The 6,725-nt window shown below is 47.9% G+C and overlaps 1 long non-coding RNA gene across 1 annotated transcript; it reads right to left on the minus strand.

Annotated features, from left to right (window-relative positions):
• Nucleotides 1-1,573: 1,573 nt before the first annotated feature.
• LOC132085431 (uncharacterized) lies at nt 1,574-2,639 on the minus strand. Its single transcript, XR_009420213.1, has 2 exons — nt 2,290-2,639; nt 1,574-2,141 (listed from the first exon to the last, which is right to left on the minus strand). It is a non-coding gene; the product is annotated as an uncharacterized LOC132085431 (long non-coding RNA).
• Between the last annotated feature and the right edge of the window lie 4,086 nt (nt 2,640-6,725).

The following is a 6,725-nucleotide window of genomic DNA, read 5'->3' on the forward strand; positions in this document are numbered from 1 at the left end:
CGGCTGAACTCGGCCCGGTTGGGCTAAAGTCGGTCATATTCGGCTCTTTGTCTAAATGCGGCCAATGTCGGCTACAGTCGGCTATCGGTTACACTCGGCTATCATCGGCTCTTCGTCTCAAGTCGGCTGTGTTCGGCTACACTCGGCTCTTCGTCTCAAGTCGGCTGTGTTCGGCTACACTCGGCTCTTCGGGGAAACTCGGCTATTTTCGGCCACACTCGGCTCTTCGGGGAAACTCGGCTGTTTTCGGCTACACTCGGCTCTTCGGGGAAACTCGGCTGTTTTCGCCCACACTCGGCTCTTCGGCTCTTCGGAACTATTCGGCCCGGCTCGGCTCCCTCAGGGCGGGAAAGCGGCTGTCAGAGGACCCCGGCACAGCGAGGCGTTTCCCCACATGCCTGTCACAAACCCGCCGAAATACGCCCGCCCGCGGCGCCGCTGAGACCACAGCATGTGTCGGGTACACTTGAAACGTCACAGAAAATACCACCGGGGCCGCGCCGGGGTCGGTATTCCATGCAGGCAGTCCAGTGACACCCACCCCGGTCCTCCGCTTCCCCGCCCTTTTCGCCGCCCTGTTGAGAAGGTCAACCAAAAGTCCGCGACATCCGCGACGCGCCACTCCCAAGGTGGCGGCCTCTCGGCGCAGGGCTGCAGTACCGCGCTCTGCCCACAAGGCGGCAGCACTGCCGCCCGCCCCAGCCGGGGGCGCAGCGCGCCTCGGGGCTGCGGGCAGGCAAGGTGGCAAAAAAGAACAGGGGCGACCCCCGCCAAAAACTGCTCTGAAATAAATGCCAAAAACCTGCCTCTTACCCCACCAGAATCAAACAAGGCCCCTTGCTTTAAAGCCATGTTTAAATAAATTTTTTATTTCCATTTTTCGTATTTATATTCACATGCATAGCTATAGTGGACATTGATGTAGCATGTAATTTATATAACATTATTCTATTTCTATTATTTATATTTACTTATGTTTTGTGCTTTTATAAATATCTTTCCACATTGATTGCATATTTCTATGTCTAAAATTACATTTCTATCATGCTTTCACTATTTAAAATACAAATCCCATCCTAACTAAATAAATACAAAAAAGCTCTATTCTTTTAAACTACATTGAAATATTTTTATATTTATAGCGCTCATGACTATATTCACATTTATATTTGCAGTTTATACTTAAGTATTATAATAATCATTATGTATAACATGTATCCTATTCAAATAAGAGATAAATTATTTTCCTAATTATGTACCATATCTACTGCTACAACTTCTTTTTCCTTACATTTTTAATTTTTATATTAACCTTCAGCTATTTATGATCTATTTCTATTCTTAGATTTCTACCTTTATATTATTTGTATTTATAATGTTTATACTAAAACACCTGCTTTTGCCAAATAAAAAAAAAATCCCCTTTATTTTAAACTACTTAAAAAAACCTAGAGTATATCCATCTGGTATAACATATAACAAATGATAGATATGATAGATGTAAAATTGATATAAATATTGTAGTGTATTATAGGAAATAAATAAAAATCAATATGATCCATAACACAAGTAATACTGTATAAATGTTATATTTATGTTATTTTATATTTCAAATAATTTAACATTTCTTTATATATTTGCATATACTTGACAAACATTTCTATATTTATACTTGGGTTGCGATTTTTTTCTGGGTGTTTTCTGGGTCTTTTCTTGCCCTTCTTCGAATTTTTTTCTGGGTTATTTCTTGTCCATCTTGGGGGTTTTTTCTGGGTTTTTTCTTGCCCATCTTCAGACTTTTTTCTGGTTTTTTTCTTGCCCATCTCAGAGTTTTTTTTTTTGGGGTTTTTTCTGGGTTTTTTTCTTGCCCATCTTGGGTGATTTTCTGGGGTTTTTCTACGTTTTTTTCTTGCCCATCTGGGATTATTTTCTGGGGTTTTTTTCTCGTTGCTTTCTTGCCCATCCTGGGCTTTTTCTGGGCTTTTTTCTTGTCCATCATGTGGTTTTTTTCTGGTTTTTTCCTGCTCATCTTCGTCTGGTTTTCTGGGTTTTAAGCCAAAATCGGTACATATCATGTCAGTTCATGCAATACAACCCGGCTGGGGATTTTTTATTCTAAATTTAACAAGGAGTCGCAAAACCTGGAAAGCAAAAGTCACACACACAAGGTTAAATCCAGTCAGCATGCACTCACACACGCAGAAACGAGCAGACACAGACAGACACAGCCACGTGCTCTCACACACGCTCACACAATCTTTCCACTTAAATGCTCACTGCGGCCCTTACTCGAGATGCTGAAGAACGTGCTGTGACACATCTTCTGGCTGCCGCTCCTTGAGGTAAAATGGCAGATCCTGGGGAAATCAGCAGCCTCGGGGACCTGTGAGACGACAGGAAGGGTCAACGAGTGGCTATCTGACAGCTAGGACTTGTCTCCTCTCTGGACTGATAAATTTTCTACCCAAAATCCAATAGAAGACAGATGTATAGGTACATAGAACATAAGCCACCATAGGCAGATACAATACAAGCCAGGACTTGCAAAAATTCTCTGGAAGATGAATTCTTGCGCCCTATTCCCTTTCAGAAGAAGGAACCTACACAACTACTGCAGTCATCTGAGGAGGTGCATCTGAAAAAAAAGTTAGGACAACAGTCAGACGGTTCAATGAGAACTGAAGAGCTCCAGATATCCTGTGTCCATCTACAAATCCCATCTAGAGTCCAACTACACCCCACACTGCACATTGCAAATCCCCGGGCCCTCTCCTATTGCACCAGGCTATGCGGCAGGGCAGAGCAGCTCGGGCACAAATGTGTGCTGACAGCCGTGACACAGGATGGACAGGACAGGACAGACAACGGGGACACAACACAGACAGAAAATTCTAGGCAAGGAAAATGGCTGCAAGGACTGAGAGAATGCAAAAGGAGATGACCGAGTTCAAACTGATGGTGAGCTGATGAGGCTCAGAGAACCCCGAAGGAAGAAGATGATAACTGAATGATTTCTTCTAAGAACTGCAAAGATGGATGCCTAGGAATCCTACGGTCAGAATCCTCTACCTAACCTCATATTACGCCAAGTCCTAATCCACCAAAATGGATCCAGGTGGGGGCATAGCTGTCCATACAGCCCAGACCAAGACCTGACAAGACATCAGATGCGATGCTTCCAAAGACAGAAGAGAGTCTGACGCCTGTCTGAGCTCCCCAGTCAAAAGTTCTGTGGCCTGGGTGCCAGGCCAGGGAATGCAGAGATCACAGATGCTAACAATGATGCCAAGATTAATGACAGGCACCCCTAAGGTAAAAGACATGGGATACACAAACAACACACAATTCACAACAGACAAGTGACACGAGACACACCGGGACTGCTCTGCCCTGCTGCACACCTCAGCACTGTGATCAAAAGTGAGACTTGGCTTCTATGGGGCCTAAGGGGCCACTTCATTAACACCACCCCACCTCCAAACTGGACTCAAAACTCCCTCCCTGTAATCCCCAAACCAGCACCGTGCTTTCAGCCCCTCTGTGGGTCACGGCCCTCTACTTATCTCTCATACAGCTGGGGATGCTGGTCCCTGTCAGGTGCAAAGAAAGGCCACCTCATCAGATGGGAAGGTCCTGCTGGCACCGGGCTGGTGTCTCTCAGACAGCTAGATTAAAGAGAACCAAACATCAGTGCCTGATCTTGGCACCGCATCGGCCAAAACCCCACCGCTCTGCTACTCACCGCGCTCCTAAGAAGGCCCGGCACCTCCTGACCCTGACCCTCTGCCACACGTGGAATGCGTCTGCACCTGAAAGAAAGTTAGAACACATGTCAAACATCACCAGGATAACTCACAAGCTGCAAACACCATATGTCAATCTAGGAACAACATCTAGAGCCCAAGTACAGCCCACATTACAAATTTCAACTCCCCACGGTTTCTCCTACTGCAGCAGGCCATGCGGCAGGGCAGAACAGCTCCGGCAAAAAATGTGTGCACACACCCGTGACACAGAAAGTGACAAACAGGGGGGACATGAAACACGACACATCATGCTTGTGGTGAGGGCCTCGAGGGGAAAAGGCAAAAGGGACCCCAAAGACACACCAGGGAGCACGGCACACCGGACAACAGGACACAGATCGGACCTGTTCTGCACTGCCCGCCTGAAAGCTGCCATCAAAAGTAGAGCCTCTCCCTTTAGCTGTCCTAAGAGGCCTTTGGAGAAGATTGCTTTCCCCTCTGCTCATTTTTGAATCTGTCCCAAGAACTCCCAATCTGCTACTCCGCCATCTCCAGACCGTGGCCCCCGACTTATCTTTTGGATGATCGGTGAATGGAATCCACGCTGCACCTGAAATGAGTCTGCCTCGGAGGTCTCTGTGACGGCCTGTGAGCCTCTCGGTCAGCTGCAATAAAGAAAACCAAAACCAAAGTATGAGTCCAGAGTTATGTGGGCCAAATCCCTGCAAGTCAGCTACTTGCCCTCTCCTGAGTGTGCCTGGCTCCTTCAGGCTCCAGCTTCATCCTGATTCCAAGGCTGTGGCCTTTATTAGCAGTGGCACCTGGGTTACAGAAAGACAAAGTTAAATGGCATTCCTCTGAGTGCAGTGGATCACCTTGTATGCTGTAAGCCATGGGAATGCCTCTGCTAGGCTTCTGAACAGCCTTGTGTGGGGGGGCCCTCAAATAAACACCCTTTCTCACCCTGCTGCTTGCAAACCCGCTCCCAAGAAATCCTAAACTGGATACCTGATCACCCTCCCTCTCCCAGGCACCATCCTCAACTCACCTGAAGCCTCAATCTCAAACATCATCCTTGACACTGGGCAGATCCCTCTTGTGACACGACGAATCTGCTGAAAAATTGTTGTGCTTGAGAGCTGAGCAATAACAGCCAATTCTCTCCACTGCTCACCTTGACTGCTGGCATCCAGATTGACTTCCTGAAAAGAAAGACAAAGAACAGAGCTGTAACACACTCACCATACACACTTCTGCTGCAGAGACAAATGGGGCCTCACCGGCTCGGGGCAATCCCCTCGCCCGGGATGGGGCCCTCTGGCACACATTTAATCCATCTGAATCTGAAAAAAAACTTAGGACAAGAGTCACACTGTTGCAGGATAACTGATGAGCTCCAGATGCCCTGTGCCCATCCACAGATCCCATCTAGTGTCCGACTACACCCCACATTACACATTCCAAGTCTCCAAGACTTCTCCTATCGCACCAGGCTGTGCAGCACGGCAGAGCAGCCCCATCCCAAATGTGTGCAGACACCCGTGACACAGGACAGACAGGACAGACAACAACAGGGGACACAACAGGAAAAGAAATCTCTTGGCAAGGAAAATGGCTGCAAGGACTGAGAGAATGCAAAAGGAGATGAGTGAGCTGAGACCGATGGTGAGCTGATGAGGCTCAGAAAACCCTGGGGGACGAAGATGATAACTGAATGATTAATTCCAAGAACAGCAAAGATGGATGCCTAGGAATCCTACGGTCAGAATGCTGTACCTAACCTCATATTATTACAAGTCCTAATCCACCACAATGGATCCAGGTGGGGCATAGCTGTCCATACAGCTCAGAACTAGACCTGACAAGAAATCTGACTGGATGCTTCCAAAGAGGTAACTTTTGACTGGGGAGCTCAGACAGGTATCAGAAACTCATATATGGCCTGGGTGCCGGGCCAGGGAATGCAGAGATCAGAGATGCTAACAATGATGCCAGGGGTACTGACAGGGCCCTCCAAAGGTAAAAGACATTGGATACACAAACAACACATAATGCACAACAGACAAGTGACACGAGACACACCGGGACTGCTCTGCCCTGCACACCTCAACACTGTGATCAAAAGTGAGACTTGGCTTTTATGAGGCCTAAGCGGCCACCTCATGAACATCCCCCACCTCCAAAGCCGAATCAAAAACTCCACCCAGTATTTCCCGAAACAGCACCATGACTTCATCCCCACTGTGGGTCACAGCCCTCTACTTATCTCTCAGACATCTGGGGATGCTGGTCCCTGTCAGGTGCAAAGAAAGGCCACCTCGTCAGCTGGGAAGGTCCTGCTGGCACCGGGCTGGTGTCTCTGAGACAGCTAGAGTAAAGAGAACCAAACATCAGTACCTGATCTTGGCACCGCATTGGCCAAAACCCCACCGCTCTGCTACTCACCGCGCTCCTAAGAAGGCCCGGCACCTCCTAACCCTGACCCTCTGCCACACGTGGAATGCATCTGCACCTGAAAGAAAGTTAGAACATATGTCAAACACCACCAGGGTTACTCACAAGCTGCAAACACCTTATGTCAATCTAGGAATAGCATCTAGAGCCCAAGTACAGCCCACATAACAAATTCCCCCTACCTATGGTTCGTCTTATTGCAGCAGGCCATGCGGCAGGGCAGAACAGCTCCGGCAAAAAATGTGTGCACACACCCGTGACACAGAAAGTGACAAACAGGGGGGACATGAAACACGACACATCATGCTTGTGGTGAGGGTCTCGAGGGGAGAAGGCAAAAGGGACCCCAAAGACACACTAGGGAACACAGCACACCGGACAACAGGATACAGACCGGAGCTGTTCTGCACTGCCCGCCTGAAAGCTGCCATCAAAAGTAGAGCCTCTCCCTTTAGCTGTCCTAAGAGGCCTTTGGAGAAGATTGCTTTCCCCACTGCCAATTTTTAAATCTGGCCAAAGAACTGC

This window comes from Ammospiza nelsoni, chromosome 30 (assembly GCF_027579445.1).
Source record: "Ammospiza nelsoni isolate bAmmNel1 chromosome 30, bAmmNel1.pri, whole genome shotgun sequence".
Lineage (NCBI taxonomy): Eukaryota > Metazoa > Chordata > Aves > Passeriformes > Passerellidae > Ammospiza > Ammospiza nelsoni.